This window comes from Zonotrichia leucophrys, chromosome 15 (genome assembly GCF_028769735.1).
Source record: "Zonotrichia leucophrys gambelii isolate GWCS_2022_RI chromosome 15, RI_Zleu_2.0, whole genome shotgun sequence".
In the NCBI taxonomy this organism is placed as follows: Eukaryota; Metazoa; Chordata; class Aves; order Passeriformes; family Passerellidae; genus Zonotrichia; species Zonotrichia leucophrys.
Window position 1 is genome coordinate 428035 of NC_088185.1, and position 20755 is coordinate 448789.

Sequence of the window (20755 nt, forward strand, 5' to 3'; positions counted from 1 at the left end):
GAGTGAGTGCTCTCTTCATACAGAAATGATGTGGGGCAGCTCCAGGGAGAGCCTGACAGCAGTGAGGCTTTTGGGGCTTTGCATTGGGAAAGTGGAAAGCGAAGCCTGTGGCTGCTGCAGGGCGCAGACAAAGATTTCTCTGAGAGCGCCCTCAGCCCCGTGCACTGCGTGCTGCAGAACTCACTGCCATGGGAAGGCTCTCAGTTAATTCCAGTTGTGCTCTTCCAGGCCTTCCCTGGGATGTCGGAGTTGGGCGCAGCTCCAAAGCACAGCTCTGGGGTCTGGGCTGTGTTCAGTGAGAGCAATGAAGCTCCAGTCCCCTCTGCAGCATCGGCTGAGGGCTGCAAGCAAGGCAGCCTGGCTGAGCAGCCAGCAGGCTGAAGGGAGAAATACACACATTAAATATACCAACAAACTGCTTTTAATCTGAAAAGCTGCAAAAAACCCATTTCAAAACATCCTGGGTTTGAATCGGTTCATATGAGCCCACATTGCATTTCCAGCTCACACGCTTGCTCTGCTGCTGATTTTCCCTTTTGGCAATTTATTCAGAGTAGAGTTAGTGGGTAGAATCTCAGAGGAGAATAAAAGCCAGTGTTTTGAGAACTAATGAAGTAATTATCTAAAGCATTATTTACAATGATTATTTAGAAGATAATGAGACCCTTTAATTATGTTTGTTCTGCATAGCTGGCCGTTCAATAATTCAGGGTGTTGCCATACAATTTTCTCTGTTTACTTTGCACATTTTTTGTTTGGGAAAACGTCACAATTTGGTGCTGTGTGTGAAGCACAGCCTGGGCCCTCTTCTGGGCATTGTTTGTCACATGGAGATCACTGCTCCCCTGGCTGCACCCGGCGCTTCTGGGCTCAGAAGAAATGAAGGGGAAATGAAGCTGCACCTGTGAGAGGCTGCTCTGGCTTCATTCCTGCAAACTGGAATATTTCCACACACTCATTACTCCCCTGATGTTCCTGTCAGCATTTCTCTCACTGGAGCTGAAGCCTGACTTGCAGTTTTATTTTCATTTTGGGAGCCGTGATGGGGACGTTTCAAATGTGAGGCTTTTAAAAAGAGCTCGTTTGTGCAGGGGAAATTCAGGGCATCATTAACATTTCAGTAGCTAATAGCAATTTCACCGCAGCTGTGAACACAAATTCTAAATACACAATTCTCCTGAAGCACAGGCAGCAGGGCCCAAGGAGTGGAGGGAGATCCTGCTGTGAGCTGTCAGCTCCTTTGGGTGCCTGTGGGGCTGGGCTGGGCTGCACATGCAGGTTTTGGAAAGCAAGATGTTTATCCTCACAACAAATCATCCACAATAAGGATTTGGTTCAGTGTTTGTGTCTCCTGGCTTTCCCATGGGGCTTGCCTGGCCTGTTTTTATTCTTTATTCTATTATTATATTCATTTTTAATTATTAGTAATATATTTTATTATTATTCCTCATACCTGACATCACCATTTGTGGGGAACTGATGTTACTGTCCCAGTGCAACCATCCTAAACATCCATTGCTTAAATAATCACAGCTCCTTTTCATGTCCCCACGTTCCAAACCAGCCCCTGCCTCCTGAGCTGCCCACCAAGGGCTACACTGATTTTAAATAAATTCATTTGCATGTGTGGAAGGTGCATTTAGATACTCCTACAGTGCAGAGCTATTTCTCACCACGGATTCACACAGTGAATGAGGCTATTCTTCAGTAGCCACTGATGGCAGGATTTAAAATAAATTCACCTGAAATTAGGTTCAGAACCACTGCAGGAACCACGGCAAGATGAGCAGTGGGGTTTAAAGGGCCCAGGAGAACAGGGAGAGAAGGGCAGGTGTGCCATGGGGAGAAGGGCACCTGTGCCATGGAGAGAAGGGCAGGTGTGCCATGGAGAGAAGGGCAGGTGTGCCGCAGAGAGAAGGGCACCTGTGCCATGGGGAGAGAAGGGCACCTGTGCCATGGGGAGAAGGGCAGGTGTGCCATGGAGAGAAGGGCACCTGTGCCATGGAGAGAGAAGGGCACCTGTGCCATGGGGAGAGAAGGGCAGGTGTGCCACAGAGAGAAGGGGGCACCTGTGCCATGGAGAGAAGGGCAGGTGTGCCACAGAGAGAAGGGCACCTGTGCCATGGAGAGAAGGGCAGGTGTGCCACAGAGAGAAGGGGGCACCTGTGCCATGGGGAGAGAAGGGCACCTGTGCCATGGAGAGAAGGGCACCTGTGCCATGGAGAGAAGGGCAGGTGTGCCATGGGGAGAAGGGCAGGTGTGCCGCAGAGAGAAGGGCACCTGTGCCATGGAGAGAAGGGCAGGTGTGCCACGGGGAGAAGGGCAGGTGTGCCATGGAGAGAAGGGCAGGTGTGCCGCAGAGAGAAGGGGGCACCTGTGCCATGCAGAGCTGGCGGTCTGGGGCAGTTTGGGGCTCAGAACCCCTGCAATCCTGCAATCCTGCAATCCTGCTCCCCTCCAGCCCTGCTGCCCAGCAGCCTGGGGACAGCTCTGCCAGGCCCGGGCTGACAGCTGGGCACTCTTGTGCTCCCTTGACTTTGCAGCTATTTATAGAGAGATTCTGTCAGAGTTCCCATTTCTGCAGTTCCCCCTAATGGGGTTTTGGGCATGGTTTTCCTTCCAGTGTGAGGCAAATAAAACCGTGGAACAAACCAGCCTTAGAAGCAAAGCATCAACTCACAGGACAATAAAATGCAGCAAGTGTTGACATGTATTTTTAATCACAGCTAATATATTATGTTTTTAATCCCTAAAATAACAGAAATCACAATAAACTTCAGGCGAGATTTAAGAAAATAAAGGCAAAATCTCAGTCTCCCTGCAATCCAGCTGGGTGCCCAAACCCGCACTAGAGCTGGGCTTAGGTTCCATATCTGCTTTCTGTGTTTTGCCTCCTCAGAGCAGGTTCATTGCTAAGGCAAGCATGTGCTGACAGAGTGACTCAGCCCTGTGGGCCAGGATGCTTTTCTTGGGTTTCCATGAGCATTCTTTTCATCCCACACAGACATAAATAAGTGCCCTTGATGGCTTCCCTACCATTTATACTAGAGAAGTGAATGTGGCACTATTTTAATTGCATTAAAAACCGTTTCTGTGCTTAAAGGAGAGCTGTTTCATTAACATCAAGCTCTGCCCTCACACCCAGCACCCCCAGTGCCTCAGCACAGTGCAGTAATGCACAGCAGAAAAAGGAAAGCTGAACTGAATTGCTGTAAATGGTCAGCAATTGGATAATTCTGAGATCTGACCAGAGCAAAGAACAAACTCCAAACTCCCCATCCCAAAAAGAATTTCTTGGTTGGTACTGCAGGGTTCACCTTCCCTCCAATGGGAGCTCCACACTCAATGGGACTGAGCCCATGCTGCTGGCCAAGCAGAGCCAGCCTGACTCACAGAGAGAGAGAAGCTGAAAATGAGGGTGGTGTGCCTGGAAAAAAGAGATCTCACTCTGTGTTTACCCTGTGGGAGCGGTCTTGGTTACACAAGATTAAATGTTATGTAAAGTGAGAGAGCAGCTGCTCTGCCAGCGCCTGCAGCCAGCGCGGAGTGAGGGGCAGGGGCATCTCAGGGGGCAGCAGGGGGGAACCAGCCCTGGTCAGTGTCCCTGAATCCAGGAGAGAGGCACCAGCCCTGCTCAGTGTCCCTGAATCCAGGAGAGAGGCACCAGCCCTGCTCAGTGTCCTGAGCCCAGCAGGGAGATCAGCATCCTGGGCCAGGAGAGGGGAACCAGCCCTGCTCAGCATCCCTGGCCAGGAGAGAGGAACGAGCCCTGGGCCAGGAGGGAGGAACCAGCCCCGTTCAGTGTCCCTGAATCCAGGAGAGAGGCACAAATTACACCAGTAACTCTTTTAGTTACAACTTTTCTTCTTTACTCTTCTAATTGGAGTTATATACTGCTTGTATTGTAAGACACTAAATTTAAAATATTGGCCAGTTTGCAGTGATCCCCCAACAACAACAAAAAATCCCCAAAACCAAAACCAAAACCAAGAAAAACTACCTATGCTGATGTTGAATGCCTTCTGTGAAGATCCTGGACCATTTGTCTGCACGTGTGCCTTGTGAGAGGGGGGATCAGCTTCTTTCCAAAGCCCTGAGCCTGAGGCTGGCGGGGAGGAAGGCAGCCCTGAGGACCAGCCCAGGATGGCTGGAGATGGAGGCACAGCCCCATCTGCCTGCAGAGAAATTGCTTTTCCCGTGGCTTTGGGGCCTCAGTGAGAGCCAGCTGTACCTGCTGTTGGCTGTGATTCATCTTTTCTGCTCACTAATGGATCCCCTCTCCAGAGCTTCCAGTGCTTCTCCCTTCGGTGGGTACAAACACGATAAAAAACGCTTTACAAAAATCAATGAACACTTAAGTGTTTGGCAGCTCAGCTTTTACTGCATCCTTTACTCACCAGTTTAATGCCTGATAGGAGAAAGGCACCAGTTAAATATTCCTCTGCAGAGTTAGCAGCTGTAACACACCTGGGGCTGGTTCTGCTGTTCTGACTCTGCATTCACATCAGAATCGGTTTTTCCCCTGCACAGAGCTGCGCTGGTGGAGCTCCCGAGGCAGGAGCAGCTTGTGCCCAAACCCCGTTCGGGACAGAAGTTTGTGTCACTGGAAATGTGGAGGTTTATTGCTTTAAAGATGGAGAGGGTGTGAGCTGGGGCAGCGGGCACAGCTGAGACCTGGGCACCTCGGGGAGCCCTGGGCTGGGCCGGGCTGAGCCGGGCTGGGCTGGGCAGGGCTGGGGCACAGAAACATCCCAGCACACAGCCCGGGCACGGCTTGGTGCCCCAGCGCCCGGGGAACGCAGCACTGGAGAGCCGCGGGCAGGCACGGCTCGGCTCGGCACGGATCGGTTCAGCACGGATCGGCTCGGCACGGATCGGCTTGGCACGGCTCGGCTTGGCACGGATCGGTTCAGCACGGATTGGTTCGGCACGGATCGGTTCAGCACGGATCGGCTCAGCACGGATCGGCTTGGCACGGATCGGTTCGGCACGGATCGGCTCGGCACGGATCGGTTCGGCACGGATCGGCTTGGCACGGATCGGTTCGGACAGATTGTTCAGAGGATCTGGGCACGGCACGTGGCTGGCACGGATCGGTTGGCACGGATCGGTCGGCACGGATCGGTTCGGCACAGATCATCAGCACACGGTTCGGCACGGATCGGTGCTCGCACACGCCCGGGAACTCAGCACGGGACCGGCTCGGCACGGATCGGCTCGGCACGGATCGGTTCGGCACGGATCGGTTCGGCACGGATCGGTTCGGCACGGGTCAGTTCGGCACGGATCGGTTCGGCACGGATCGGTTCGGCACGAGTCGGTTCGGCACGGATCGGTTCAGCACGGATCGGTTCAGCACGGATCGATTCAGCACGGATCGGTTCAGCACGGATCGGCTCGGCACGGGCTGGCAGAGGGAGCCTCAGCAGCAGCAGCAGCAGCAGCAGCAGCGCTCTGTTGCCATCCAGTGGCAAATCCATCGGTGACCCCAGAGTCACCCAGCGTGGCTGGATGGAGGAAAGGAAAGGGAAAGAGAAAGGGAAAGAAAAGAAATTGTCTGCTTCTCTTTTCCTTGTGTCAGCCCCATCTCTATACCGGTGATTGATCAGGCAGGATTGTCTCTTATTCACTTACAGCTGCAATGAAATGTCTGAGGAAGAAATCTTTCAAATAAAGCACTTACACTGTGATTTCTGATAGAATTTGAATTAAATTCTTCCCCTCAGACAAAGCTTTAGCAAGAATGACATGAAAAATGAGAAATGTATTTTCTCCTTACCGGGCTGTCAACCCTTCATCTCCATTGACGCTGTGATCCAATAACAGTGCTGCCATCACAAAACAATCCCCAGAACTCTGCCTCCACAGCAGAAAATGCTCCTTGTCAGTGCTAACTCTCAGCATCATCAAAACATCAACAAACAACCCAAAAGCATGAAAGATCTGGAGATCCAATGCTGCAAGGGGCGTGTGAAGAGCTCCAAAATTAGCTGGGAGACCTGAGGGTAGGCACAAATCCACACAAACTACCAAAATAATAATAAAATATTTATGATAATAAATCCTAACATCTTACAGTTCCAGTAAAATGTCAGTTCTCGTCTGCTGTGGCATAACAAGTTGCATATGTCAAATTTTTATGATTCAAATTGCTAAACATGTTCTTGAGATAAAGAATATGTTTTAAATCCTTCCTAGCAGTGACTCTATACTGGTAGTTTAAAAAACTACTTGCTATTTTACTTTCAGAGTGGCTTAATCAAATTTACTCATATAATTTTGCATATGTTTAAAAGAAGGCTTTCAGAAAGTTTATGATAATTTACATATTTTATCCCTGTGTGCTCCCACACCCCCCTGTACAGATATTCATGTTTTAAACCCACCGTGACAGGGAAGGAGCAGAGCTGGTTTGGCTCAGTTTAACACATCAATAACTCCATTTTACAGTGACCTGAGAGACTTTCAGGGGTCAGGTTGGCCTGGTGCATTTTTGTTTTGTTTGTACAAATGCACGCAGAGGAGCAGCCACGTTCAAGCCCCGTCTGCAGAATGTGCCAGAATATTCTGGTGCAGCTGAGATCCCGAGCTGCAGGCCTGAGCTGGGGCTGGAGCACAGCGAGCTCAGTGCTGGTGCTGTCAGAGGGAACACTGCAGCTTGAAATGCAGCTCAGCTGAGGGGAAAATCTGACTAGCCAAAATTAGACTAAAAAAACCCAAAAAAGCAAGCCATTTATGGCATGAAGTGGTTCTAAAAGTAAGAGTGCCTTGCCTGATGATCAGAGCCATAATCTAATCTGGGAATGAGCACAGGAGCCTGGCTGGGAGCAGCTCTCCCCTCAGAAAATGGCAGAGTTGTGTTGTTGTGCTGCAGTGATGGGGGATCTCAGGGAAGGTCCTTTGGGGCTGGGAGCTGCACAACAGAGGGTCTGGGGACCTTGCTTTGAGATTCTGGAGCTCTCACTCAGAATGTTCTGGTCTCTCTGCACGGTGCCAGCGCGGATCTGCAGGAAGGCAGCACAGACTGTCTGTGAACCTTCTCCTCACCTGCTCCTCCTGAATGGCACCAGGCCCAGAGCTCAGAGCTCACATCTGGGCGTTTCACCCGCACAGCGAGGGCAGGATTGCAGCAGCAGCCTTGCCCTGCAGGTCACACCGTGCCCCCCATTGAACCCCAAACCCCTGAGGAGAAACGGGCTCCATGTAAATGGGGGTGGTGGTCTGGGAGCCTTGGGGGCTCAGACGGGATGGGTGGGAGCAGAAATCCTGACAAGGCCAGGAGGGAGAGATTCCCAGCTGCTCAGTGACCATCAGGGGTTCACACTGGGCTGGAAACGCAGGCGACACAGAACCTGGGACAGAGATCATCTGAGAGCTCCCTCTTCCATGGCTCCTCATTCCTTCCAGAGAGGCATCAGGTGCTGCAGTTCTGGAGAGCAGGGCACTCCCCATGCACTCCAACGTCAGAGAGAAGCATTGGGCTTGGGGGGAAATCTGCCTGCTTTTGTCAAGGCCAAACTTCTCCGAAAATTCTCCTGCTCTTCCTCATAATGCCTGTGGGTAAAACCATGGGAGGAAGGCTGGTGTCTGAGAAGGAACTGTAGGAAAGGCAGCATTGAATTGAGGGATGTGGGTTTTTTGGACACTTTAGCAGAATTCAATAAAATAGTGCCTTGAGAGTGCAATATTTCCTTCTTCTGTAAAATACTAAAAGGGAAATGCAGAAATACCACTCAATATAATTCAGATGTTTTCTCGATGATTTAACCTTCATCAGCCTGGGGAATTCAGTTGTGCTGTAGTGAATGCACTCCCAAAGTGATCAGATTCTGTCACTCAGATCACCTGTGCTCAGGAGAAACCAGGAGCAAGAAACAATGAGAAAAACGACTGAATCTGGGTTTCTAAACTCTGATTTACTGACAATCTTTCCCCGTATCCCCTTGGAGCGTGGCCCTGTGCCTGCTGGGGAGGTGTCGCTGCCCCTCGGGAGCTCTGTGGGCCCGCGGTGCCCCCCGTTATCCCGGGAAGCGGAGCGCGGGCGGAACGCTGGGATGCTCCAGGTAATCCGCCTTAATTCCCTTCCGCACCGGCGCCGCCGCGCCTCCATCGGGCGGGCGGGGCGCGGCGAGCCCGGGGCCGGGCTGGCATGTTGGCTCCATCGCTCCGTGCCAGCAGGCCAGAGCCGAGCCGGCGGCGGCGGCCCCAGCGCTAGCGCAGCCCCGGCCCTGCCGCAGCCGCTCCGGGCGCGGCCCGGCCCGGCCCGGGCCATGTGAGCGCCGCGGGCCCGCCAGAGCCATCTTGGGGGCTGCGGGAGCCTCCCCATCACGGGCTCCGGGGCCGGCACGGCCGTGATGCTCGCTCGGCTCCGCGCCTGCCCGCCCGCGGCGCGCCCGTGAAGCGCCGGCCCCGAGCGCCGAGCAGCGAACACCGAGCGCCGCCGGAGCTGCGGCTGCTGCCGGACCGGAGCTGCTGCCGGCACCGAGCTGCTGCTGCCGACACCGGGAGTGCTGCTGCCGACACCGGAGCCGCTGCTGCAGACACCGGAGCCGCTGCTGCAGACACCCGAGCTGCTGTGACCGACACCGGAGCTGCGGCTGCACCGACAGCTTGAGCTCCTGCCCGGCCCCGGAGCTGCTCCGACCTCGGGAGCTGCGGCTGCTGCGGACACGGGAGCTCCCCCGACACGGGAGCTGCTGTTACCGACACCGGAGCCGCTGCCGGCCCGGCCCCGCTCCGCTCCCTCCGACACCCGGATCTGCGGCTACCGACACCGGAGCTCCTGCCCGGCCCCGCTCCCTCCGACACCCGGATCTGCTGCTGCCGGCCCCGCTCCGCCCCGATACCCGGAGCCGCTGCTGACACCGGAGCCGCTGCCGGCCCCGCTCCGCTCCCGCAGGATCCCGCTCGCCCTCGGCCCCGCCTGAGCGCAGGTACGCGGGGAGCGCTCCCGGGAACGGCCGCGGTGCTCCGGGGCCGCGGGGATGGGATGGGATGGAGATGGCGATGGGATGGGGATGGGGATGCGGATGCGTGTGCGGGGGGACAGTCCCCTTCCGGCATCGGTAACTGGGATCGCAGGCAGGCAAACTTTATTATTCTGCAGCATTTTCGGCGATGCCCTTCACTGCATCGTCCCTGCTAGGTGCTGCTCTGAATAATAAAATGTGCATCGTGCACGAGCGCTAGGTAAAGGGATTAAACTCTTGCTAGATTATTCCATCCTCCCTGCGACTGATGTTTAATCTGATGTCATTTCCCAGTCGCTTTTAGGGTTTCCGATGGAACAAAAGCCATTTTGGCCGGTCTGATGGCCGTGTTTCTGCTCTGCTCCGTTGGTGCCCGTGGGCAGAGCTGGCGGTGCCTGTCCCTGTCCCCAGCCCCGGGCACGGGGCTGCTCCCCGGTTTTTGTGTTTGCTTTGCCAGTGTGGATTGTGGTGTCACGGCAAAGTCATCGCGGCCGCTGCTCCGCACAGCCGCTGTCCCTGCGAATACGTGCGGTTTGTCTGGCATCTGGGGCTAAACCAGCCCGATTGCAAGGAAATAGCTCATCCTTTGGTGCCGAACCAGCCGATGAAGGAAATGCATCATCATTGCCACCGAACAGCGATTGGCACACGGCACGGACAACACACGGACAGCAGGGCTGGGGCTGTCTGCTCTGCACACCAGCACGTACAACACAATAATACCGTTTATTATTGCCCATTTCCCTAAACGCCGGTGCATTAGCGTGCGGCGGTGTGCTGTGCTCAGCGTTATGGGGCACTGTAGGGTTTATTATTATTATTATTATTATTATTATTATTATTATTATTATTATTATTATTATTATTATTATTTATTGCCCTCTCCCCACCCTGGCCCTGCCGGGCTCGGGGGTGTGTCTGTGCCACCGCGATGTGATGGGCGACATTACAGCTGTGCTCGGCCTCGGTGCAGCTGTGGCCGAGCAGAACCTCAGGGCACATCACAGCTTCCTTTTTTCTTTTTTAATCTACTGCTGCCTGGTTTTTTAGTGTAAAACACTGCCTGGGCTGTTCTGTGCAGTGCAGGTCGTGATGCAGGGTTTGTACACAAAATAACTCAGCAGAATAACTTATTAGTGAGCCTTGGCACTGCATCTGGTAAATACAGAGTCTGCTTCTTAAGGGACTGTAAATATTTTAAAGAAATACCTTAATTCAAAGCCAGTGGTTGTAACATTAGGAATTGCACCAAGTATTCTGTGACAGGGGATGAATATCATGATTGATATCATCCAAATAAAAATAAGGAATACGGCTTGGCAAGATAGAACAGGGCCTAAAGAAAACAGCATGAAATACTGAAACACAGACCAATACTGTGTTTCAGAAATACTGAAACACAAACCAAGCAGCAGAGGGGAAGATACAGCATCCCCATAAAGCCAATAGGATAAAAAATATCAGGATGTGGCACTGATAGGAAAGTTGCTGTAGTCACTTTGTATTTTGGTGGTTTTGATGGGGAGGTGTTACATTTTTATTAGAGGAGGGCTGTGTACCCAGCTGACAAATGAAGAAGGTAATTCAGATGAAATGTTCCAGATGTCAGCCAGGACTCAGCACTGTAGACAGCCTTTGAAGCACATTTGTGCTACTTCTAGTACCTTAAAGGAGGTTGGGGATTTTTAGGTGCCTCTTTGTTGTTCCTTTTTGATCTGATGGCCCTGGTCAGTGGCTCTGTGCAGACTGTTTTATTTTTAAAAGGGGAAAGACCGGCTCTAAATGAAGCCAGTGACGAGGCCCTGCTGTCTGCAGGCTGGAGAGCAGCCCTGATTTTCCCTGCTCGGGTGCCTGAATGGGCTCCAGCCTGCCAGAATACAGCATGAGTGCATGCTGCAGGCACAGAGCACAGGGGCTCTGCTGTTACACCCAGCTTGATGTATTTGTCTCTGCCTGGCGCACCTTTCTGAGACAGGCAGCGCGTTGAAATTTCTGGAATTTAAACCAAGTGACAGCTCTAAAACAGCACGTGGGGTTTAGGGGTAGGAAAAGTGAGGTGGAACAAAATGTTGGGCAGGGCAGTGCCACAGATTTCTGCATGGAAATGGAGAAATTTCTGCATGAAAATGGAGAAACTAAAGCAGCTAAATGCTACTTAATTAACTGACAACTGCAAGCTCAGAAACCTGAAGCATCTCTCCATAGATGTGACCAGTCCCATGCCTGTACAAGCTGTGGATGTATTTCTGCATCTGCCCAAACAAATCTGTCCATCCATACGTGTCCATCCATTGTGTGACACTGAGCCTTAAATCAATATTCCAGCACTCTTGTAACAAAACCCTGAGCCTTTCTGGGCTGCCACAAGAGGAATGAGCAGCCTGTGATCAGTGGGTAATTAACATCCTCGGGGGTTGGGGGGTTCCTTTCTGTGCAAACGCCCCAGCACAGATCAGAGTTAAATATCCAAAATCTGACTGTGCTCTGTGAAGAGAAGCTGGCTGGGCATGTCCTTCCTCTCAGCATTCCTGTTGAATGCAGCGTGGTTTGACAGTCAAGGCTGTTTGTCATTTCACTGAAAGTGTTTCAGGCCCTCCTCACTGCTAGGAGATATGTCACAGCAGCTGAAGTGCCTGTTAGTCACGACTTTTCTGGGACTTATTTTTGGGTTATTATTCAGCAAAAGGTTCTGACTAACTGGAATTTTGTGTAGATGCTTTGTTTCCCCCTGTCACAGCCTGTGCATCCCATTCTGATAGCATGTCAGGCTGTGCAGACACCAGCTCCTCTCTGTGTTTGGAAAGCCTCTGTGCACAGGACCAAGGAGCTGAAATCTGTTCAGGTTTTGGCCAGCACCTGTGATTCCTGTGACTGTTGGTGCTCTGTGTTGATGCCTGCCCAGCACAGATGAGGATTGTCACAGAGTGCTGCTGACAGCAGCATTTCCTCTGTTAGAGCAGCACTTGCTGCTAGAATTGAAGAATATATCCCAATATCAGGAATAAAAATAGAGCTGGAGTGTAGCCACAGCGCTGGGGAAATGCAGCTGCTCCCAAGCACGGTGCCATGGACCCAGTTGGGCTCTGTGGGAGCTCCGCCAGGGGCTCTGCAGCAGGGGGCTCTGGGCAGGGCAGGAGTGCTCAGCTGTCACAGACATCTTTTATGGAAAATCCTTTCCTTAGGATTTTCCCTCCTGAGAAGCTGAGAGGCCTCAGGAACAAATGTAAACATTGATTATCTGCTGCTGTGGAATGCAACAGGTGCATCTGGGATTGGGCTCATGTGGTTGTTTCTAATTAATGGCCAATCACAGCTGGCTCAGACTCTGGTCAGTCACAAGCCTTTGTTATTCATTCTTTTTCTATTCTTATCCAGCCTTCTGATGAAACCTTTTCTTCTATTCCTTTAGTGTAGTTTCAGTGTAATATATAACATAAAATAATAAATCAGCCTTGTGATACATGGAGTCAGATCCTCATCCCTTCCCTCATCCTCAGACCCCTGTGAACATGGTCACACTCAGTGATGGAGAAAAGAGCTTGAACCAGGCTCCGAGGGGCTCTGGGCAGGGCAGGGGGGCTCAGAGATGGAGAAAAGAGCTCCAGAAAAGGTTCTGTGAATGGCCCTGAGCAAAGCATTCAGCATCTCCTGGGCTCTGTTCTCCTCCTGTAAGTGGGAATAATACTGAACTCTTTACACTACATTCTGTTTATTTTATCTGCTCAGGAAATGAGATTTTCAGACCAAATACTGTTTTCTCCATCAGGATGCTGAATCCCAGCAGAGGCTTCTAGATGCTACTTATAAATCACTTGACAGCCTGCACTGTGTGCTGCTGATCTATGGAAGAATACTGCTGAGTGCCAGAAGAATCTGCATTTGTTCTGGGGTTTCTGGAGTACATTTGGTTAGCTCTGTGCTGCTGGTGGGGATGTCCAGTGGGAGTGAGGAGCCTCATTCCCCTGCTGGTGGCAGTGGTTTGGGGGAGACATTTACAGTGCAGTGCCAGGACACAGGGAATGGGACCGGGGGGTGATTTTTGATTTTTAAAATATATAATTGTGATAAAGTTTATTTTCTGCCGCGCACAGGGCTGGTTTGTGGAGCAGCAGGCATTGCTGTGCCCAGGGCTGATCAGCAGCAGGGCAGGCTGTTCCTGTGAACCAGAGGGAGGCACTGAGAGAATCTCAGCCTGGCACAGATTCCCTGCTCCCATCTCAGGCAATCAGAACCTTCTCCAGTTCTCCTTTGGGGACCACCCTGCACCAGCCCCTCTTCCTCAGGGTGTGAACACAGGGAGCTGCTGGGCACCCGTCAATGCACCCCTTGCCTCCCATAGAACTGGACTGATTTATTTTCTTTCACTGAGGAGCATCAGTCATATATATAGACGGCCTCATGGAGTTTTTACACTGGATGTGTGATGGAGAAAATTACAATTAGACCCCCAACTCTTGCCAGTTTCGAAAGAAAAAGAAGCCTTTCTTGAGGCAGGTTAACTTGTTTAGGGTTGGCTTAGAAAAATCCTACATCTAGGCTGAATTCCTCCAGAGCAGGGCATTTATTCTGGGACTTCACCTTTCCAGCTCCCGCTGAGTATTTCTGCACCTCCTTCTCACAGAGCTGAAAAATGCTCTTGGTTATTCCTGTATGGGACACCACGGTGCCTTTTGGCCTGTATGGAAAACCATGGTTCCTCCTGTGTGGAAAACCATGGGAAGTGCAGTGAGAGCCCTGCCGCTCACTGTGAGGGGTCTGTGGTGTCCATCAGGCAGGATCTGCACAGATCTGTGCCAGTGGGGAAACACAGCACAGGGCCATCCCCACTGGGCATGGGCTGGGGCTGGCGCTGCCTGGGGAGGGATGGAGCTGGGTCAGGGTTAGGGTCAGGGTCAAGCTCAGGGTCAGGGTTTGGGGGCTGCTGGTGCTCAGAGTCCAGGGCAAGGCGCTCTCAGCTGTCCCTGTCACAGCACTGCAGGGCTGGTTCTGCCCCCTGTGCCCTGCATTTCCCTGTGGCACTCCCCATTGCCCCTCCTGGCACAGCCTGCTCGCTGCCCTCCCCACCTGCCTGCCCCAGCCCTGGAGCCAGAGCCTCAGGAGCATTCCCTGCCAGCTGCAGGAGTGCCTTCCCTGCCCTCTCCCCTGTTTACTGCTGGCCAATTAAATTTGGTAGGTGGCAGTTTGGAATCTTAGCGGGGCCGTCATGTGACAGCTAATGCTCTGCAGATCTCCATTACATAACCTTTAAGTAGTTGTGGAAATGTGCTTGTGTCATCCTGGGCCTGACAGAAGGCTGTGTCTGGAGCCTGGGCAGGTTCTCTGTGTGGGCTGGCTGCAGGAATCCCGAGCAGGGCTTGTTCTGGCCCAGGCTGTGTGCCCTGGGCTGTCAGGCAGTGCTGCTGCCTGCCAGGGATGCTGTGCAGGCAGCTCTGGGTGGTCCCTGCAGGCAGGGCTGGCTGCGAGCTCTGCCCTGCCAGGTGGGGATGGAACCACCTTAAATGTGGCATCCAGGTGGGGATGGATTCACCTTAAATGCAGTGTCCAGGTAGGGATGGAATCACATTAAATGCAGCATCCAGGTGGGGATGGAATCACCCTAAATGCAGCATCCAGGAGGGGATGGAATCACATTAAATGCAGCACCCAGGGGCCCCTGTGCCATCTGAGAGCTCTGCCCATTCCAGCCCTGAGCACAGGAATCCTCCCCGTGTGTCCCCCCCAGATCCCAGCTGGGCCCCGGTGCTTTCTGCAGAATGAAAACGTGAATCAATACAGCTTTCAGAAATGCTGTGCAGGGACCATCAATTTTTAATGCTTGCTAATTCATTAGGCCCTGCCTGGTTTGCTAAAGGAGCCTTTTGTAAATGGCAGCAGCGTGTCCACTCACAGGGTGGGAGCTCTTCCTCCTCCTGCAGCCAGAGCCAGCTCCTGGGCACACACAGCTCCTGGGGCCTAAAACACCCTTTGTGCACCCTTTGTGCACCATTTGTACACCCTTGAACACTCTTTATACATCCTTATACACCCTTATGTATCTTAGTGCACCCTTATACACCCTTATATATCTTTAATAGCCCTTTATGCACTCTTTATACACCCGTTACACACCCTTGTACGCTCTTTATATACTCTTAATACACCCTTAGACACCCTTATATATCTTTAATACACCCTTGCACACCTTTATACACCTTTATATGCCCTTGTACATCCTTACACACCCTTAATACACCTTTAATACACCTTTAATACATCCTTAATACACCCTTTTATATCTTTAATAACCCTTGTAGACCCTTGTACACCTTTATACATCTTTATACATCTTCAATAGACCCTTATACACCCTTAATACAATTTTATAGACCCTTATCCATCTTTATCCCCTCTCCAGTGCAGATTGAGCCCTCCATGGAGGGACCAGCCCTGGCCCTGCAGGAATCAAATCCCATTGTGGTTTCCTGGCCAGGGCATGGCCTTGCAGGCTGGGTCCTGTCAGTCTGTCTGTCTGTGAGTCTGTCTGTGGCTCTGACAGTGCTCCTGGTCACCCACAGGAGATCCCTGCCTCACTCTTTGTCTGCTGGCAGGGCTCAGGCAATGAGCTGCTGTGGTCTGGAGTGAAAGTTGTAATTAGGAATGAGGAAGAACTGGATGAAATTTTGGGTGTTGGGGTTTTTTTAAAAGAATATCAGGTTTACAACTTTATAATCTCATATTGAAATCTAATTGTGTGAACCTGCATTTTGTCTAGAGAAGCCCTTATTCCGCATTGGCACTTTTCAGTGAGAAAACTCTTCACGGAGTGCTCAAGAATGATGGTTTGCTGTCATTCTGTCCGTTTTGCAGGTGGGAAATTTTCAGTGTGCCTCAGGTTTGTGTGCCCAGGGCCACTCAGCAGGGTCAATGGAAATCCATGGGTATTGTTTGCAGAACCTGCTCCAACAATTGTCCATTGTATTGCTTCTCTTAATTAAATGTTGTATAAGAAAGGAGGAGGGGAAGTATTGATCTAAAACCAGACCTTTTTTTGTTTCATTTTAAATTAACTGGCCATGTGCTACTCATAGTAATGAGCCTGCAAATCTATTAATCTTTAAAAAAATTACTACTATCATAAATCAGTGTGGCTACAGCCAGTTTGTGCACTCCAAGGGCTGCCTTTGCACCTGCTGGGTGTACAGAACTATAAATGTCTCTCTGGAAGGGTCTGTGTTCAGCAGCCTTAAATCTTGTGTATAAATGTATTTCCCATTTTGGTAGCTCTGGTTTATGTGCAGATGGGCACAGTTCCTGCACAGTTCCTGCTGTGTCACCATCACCATCCTTCCTGTAACCAAAATTTAGCCTGGCACATAAAAACCACCAGAACATTCGGTCAGAGCGCTGATTGTTTAATATCCCTCTGTTTAACAGCACTGAGGCCCGTGCTGCTGTTGGGAAGGAAGTTTCCTCTCCCTGATTTGCTGTAACTAGGGAACAGGAATTTCCCCTGGTGCAGCTGGGCTGTGCACGGTGCTGTGAGGATGGAGCTGGCTGCAGTGAATTGGAAATTGGTGTTTGAAATGAGGACTTTTACACCAGGAAAGGTGTTTGAAATGAGGACTTTTGCACCAGGAGAGGTGTCTGGGCCGAGCATCCACCTGCCCTGGTGTTCTCTGTGGGTTTTACCAGCCTGGCTTGCCCAATTCAGCTCTCAGTGCTTCCTGGCAGTGAGATCAGATCCTGCAGGATTTCCCAGCCACTGAAGAGGGAGGAGGAGATGGAGAGGTTTAAAAACACCCAGTGAGAAGGTGGGGTGCAAAACAGAAAATTAAAAGGTGGAAATATGTTTATTTTCCATGTGTGTAAAGGGATTCCACTGTTGTCTGTCTGGACCTGCTTCTTACAATCAGTGAATTCAGACGTGCTCTTTGTTAAACCCTGGTGAGTTTTCCTAATTTATTAATTCCCTGTCGTTGGCACTGGCTTTGTCCTCAGCAGTACATCACAATTCAGCTTTCCACAAGCTTGTCATCTGTGGAGCACTCCCATTCCCAGCTGAACTCAGGGGTGAGCAGAAAGGGACTGTCCTTGGCCCCACATTGCCTCGGGGCAAAAATGAGATTTGGTTTGTGCTGTGTAACAATTGCAAGAGAACAGCGTTTTCATAGCAGTCATGGCTGTTAGGAAAATGCAGATTTGAGGCATGTAGCACTGTTTAGTTTTTGTTCCCTGCAACATTCATTAAAAGTATAATTGCTGGCATTAACTAGGCAGAATAATGCATGCCTGTGAGCTGCAGTGCTTTAAAGGCCCATGGCACTGCTATTATCAGAATTTATAATTTATTGGGGTAACTTCAGGGCTGAAATGGGTTTCTTTATGATGGATTGGTGCAGTGTATTTACTCAGATCTGGGGTAAATCTCCTCGTGTGCACAGGTCCCACTGCTGCAATCCAGCACAAGTGTGCATGGGAAAACGCATTTGGGTTTTCACACTTCCATCAAACCTGCTTTAGGGATGAAATCCCACAGGAATGTTCACTATCACTATCCATCATTGCTGGATTGATAACAGACCACTACTACATAAATAATAAAACCAGCAAGTAAATACTTCAGGGGAAATATCACAGTATCCCACTCTGAGAGGTGTGAGAAACAACTCCCATCATTTCCACCATCAATAATTAAAACCATTTACAAAGAGGGTGGAATTCTCAAAACACCCCTTAAAGCTCTGGCTTTTTGTGCCAGTGCAGGATTTGTGTTCAGGAAGGATGAGCAGGAACTGGAACAAGGAGAAGAAAGGGCTGTATGAACAAACCAGGAGTTTGGGGAGCTTATGTTATGAAACACTAAAAGAGCTTATTCTTTGTTGTCTGATAGTGACAAAGTGACAAGGTAGGTCTGATTCCATCAGTAATGGAATCTGAGCTGCCAGCAGAGCATGCAAGGGACACACCTGCAGGAGATGAGGTGGTTTTGGGGTTTGTTTTCAGTGGGGAGGATGAATTCCATTATTTGTACACAATTCCAATGTTTGTATACAGATGTGCATTAACAGCTTACACTGGCAGTGATAAAGGAGTGAGATATCCAGGAGAAACAGAATTTAGTGGCAAGGGAAAATACTGCAAGCTTCAAGGAATCTTCAAAGTGACCACATTCCCTCAGAGATGGGAGGCAGGAAATTGCAGGGAATCTCACTTTGATTGAGTGGATCAGAGAGGGAGGTGGATGTGACTTGAATATCAGCAGTTCCACCCCTCTGCTGGTGCAGGGTGCAGATGGAGAACGGAGAAAATCCTTTAAATAATCTTCATACAACTTGATAGGGAAGTCAGAGTGAATTGATTCTCAGTTCCTGGGCTGGTTCTGTGATTTCACCTGCCTTTATTCAGAGAGCTCCCTGCAGAAGGGCAGGAGGCAGCAGCAATTCCAGGCACACATGGAGTGAAGGTGTGAGCACAGGTGTGGGGTCCAGGTGAGCTTTAAATGACTCTTCTTTACATGAGAAAAGCAAGTGGGAAGCCAAGGTAAATGTGCTGTTAGCTGGCCAGAAAGGGGCAGCTTTAGCACCATCACATTAATGCTCAGGCAGTAATAACTCACAGAAATCAGATGGAGAAAGAAAGCTTTCTATTTTCAGTACCTGTCTTAGAGGGGATATAAATTACACCTCACAGTGCCCATTTCTTCACTGAGTGTCAGAGGGCCCAGACAACTGGAGTTTATACACCTCTAATGAGAAACAAAATAATCCCATGAAGATTTATACTGTTGATTTTGCATAATAAATGGGTTCATTTTTAATTGTGAGCATCTTTAATCTCAGTAACTGCAGTGCATGTTGAAAAATGGTTGATGCTGGTAAAATGTTGATGCATCATTTACAATTTCCATGTAGAGGATCCCAGATCCTCAGTGCCTGAGGGGAGCTGTGTTTCTGTAGAGGAGTGGAGCTCAGTGTGGGCACACCTGAGTCTGGCTGCTCTGCAGGGGCTGAGCTGAGCTCTCATTAGTGCCATTAGTGCCTGCCAGGCTGCTCACCTGGCATGGGCAGGGCAGGGCAGCCTGGCATGGCCTGGCACAGCACGGTCCCTCCCTGCAGGTGCCATTCTCCCTTGGCACAGCCTGGCCTGGCACGGCCTGCAGGGCCCTGGCACAGCACGGTCCCTCCCTGCAGGGCCCTGGCACGGCCTGGCCTGGCACAGCTCGCTCCCTCCCTGCAGGTGCCATTCTGCCTTGGCAGATCCAATAAACCTGGTGCTGGCATCATTTACAGCGATCAGCTCAGCCCCAGGCTGGCTGCTGGGGAGGCAGGGGAGCAGAATTGGTCCTTTTTGCCCAGAATTGTTCTGGCCTTTGCCCGGAATTGTTCTACTCCTTGCCCAAATTGTTCTGCTCCTTGCCCAGAATGGTTCTTCTCTTTGCCCAGAACAGTTCCTTTTTGCCCAGAATGGTTCTGCTCTCTGGCCAGAACCGTTCCTTTTTGCCCATAATTGTCCCTTTTTGCCCTGAACTGTTCCCAGGGCTGCTCTGGGGCAGGGTGCACAGACCCTGGGCTGTGCAGGACAGGCTCAGGATGCTGTTTGATCCCCTCTGTTTTTGCCAAAGTGAGGGTTCTGTGCTGCCAGAAGGAGGATTTCAGGCTGGTTTGGCTATTGAGAGACAGCAGCTGTCATCAGATGAGTTCTGGCTCCATTTGGGTTTCACATTTCTTCACAGAGATGAATCCTCAGCTCTTGTCCTGTTGTTTGTGTCAGAGGCAGTCAGACATTTTCATCACCGTCATTTTCTCATAAAAAGCCACCTCAAATCCTTTTTAAAGGATTTGCATTTTGTGTTGATAATACTTAGGGCTTAAAGGCCTGATTCTCCTTAGACTTGTGGCAGTATCACTGGGGGATAATTCCAGTAAGAAATATATTAGTTACATGTGTGAAGTGGGAGAAAAACTGGTCTGGCCAATACACAATTCATTTCCATAAAAACCAGCAGCCCCATGGAAAAGGCTGGTATTGCATTTATGTATTTATTGTATGTGTTATATGCAGCTCCTGCAGGGTGACACATGGCTTTTCTAATTTGTAAATTAGGTAAATTATTTTATTCTTTATGGAAGAAATCTCAGTAGTATGGACGTGTCTCTTGCCTCTTTATCTGAGCTTATCCTTGTAAATTTTATATCAGTGCTAAAGAGTAATAAATAAAGCAATGATTCCCTCTAATAGCCAGATTTGTATTTTCCCAAGAATCCCATTTCTTGCTCTGGCCACAGGATTTATTGGCACCTTCTGCCATACTCTGCTTTCTGAGATTTCAGCCAGAAGTGGTTTTAGATTAGCACAGCACCATGAGTCACTTGCACCAGAGCTTCCTGCCCAGAAGGCACCAAAGTTGCTTTGAATTCATCATCAGAACTTTGACAGCAGGCTCTCACTTTGCATTCGGGATAGATTTCTGCAGATAGGTGTTTGACTAATTAGATTCAGAGCAATTTGGCACAGTAGCTAAAAATATGGGAGCCCTCCAGACTGCAGTGCTGAGCAGAATTGGTGTCAGCTCCAGCAGGAGCCTCTGTGAGAATCAGAGGGATGGAGAAGGTTTTAAACTGGCAGGGCAGGCCAGGGTGATGCTGAGAGCATCAGGGAGGGGAATTCAGGGCAGGGTGGAGAAGGGACAGGAGGCTTTTGCAGGCTGGGGTTTGGTCAGTGCAGCTCCCAGCAGAGCTGGCTTTGTGGGGTTTCACTGATGGAGGGAGGATTGTGTGCCAAGGAGGCTCCAGAGGGTCTGCTTCACA

The 20755-nt window shown here is 50.6% G+C and overlaps 1 protein-coding gene across 9 annotated transcripts in view; it reads left to right on the forward strand.

Moving 5' to 3' along the window:
* The first annotated feature begins 8117 nt into the window (after positions 1-8117).
* Positions 8118-20755, forward strand: part of RIMBP2 (RIMS binding protein 2) — a 73282-nt gene continuing 60644 nt past the window's right edge. For all 9 annotated transcript variants that reach the window (XR_010442181.1, XM_064727070.1, XM_064727071.1 and 6 more), the window contains exon 1: positions 8118-8933. The gene's annotated coding sequence lies outside the window, so the exon portion shown is untranslated. The remainder of the gene's footprint in view (positions 8934-20755) is intronic.